Source organism: Penaeus monodon, chromosome 19, assembly GCF_015228065.2.
Source record: "Penaeus monodon isolate SGIC_2016 chromosome 19, NSTDA_Pmon_1, whole genome shotgun sequence".
Lineage (NCBI taxonomy): Eukaryota > Metazoa > Arthropoda > Malacostraca > Decapoda > Penaeidae > Penaeus > Penaeus monodon.
The window spans coordinates 42,716,859-42,717,116 of NC_051404.1; positions in this window are offsets into that span (position 1 = coordinate 42,716,859).

A 258-nucleotide genomic window follows, 5' to 3' on the forward strand; every position below is an offset into this window, starting at 1 on the left:
TCCATTAATTCCACCCAGAACTTCAGTCGTGAACATCACCTGGTCCCCGTGGCGACTTCAGCAACATCAGCATCAAGGATGTTGAGTAGTGTCTATCCCCGTGTGTATCTTAACCGGTTCTCAGGTCAGGTAATAATAGCTAATAACGTTAAGCCTCTCCGTAATTAAGTTACGGGGCGCGCAGCACGCGGCTTGTCAGCAGAGTTTCGTCATTTTTATTACGCGAAAGTTTGATCGGAGGTGAATTTTCTCGATTTT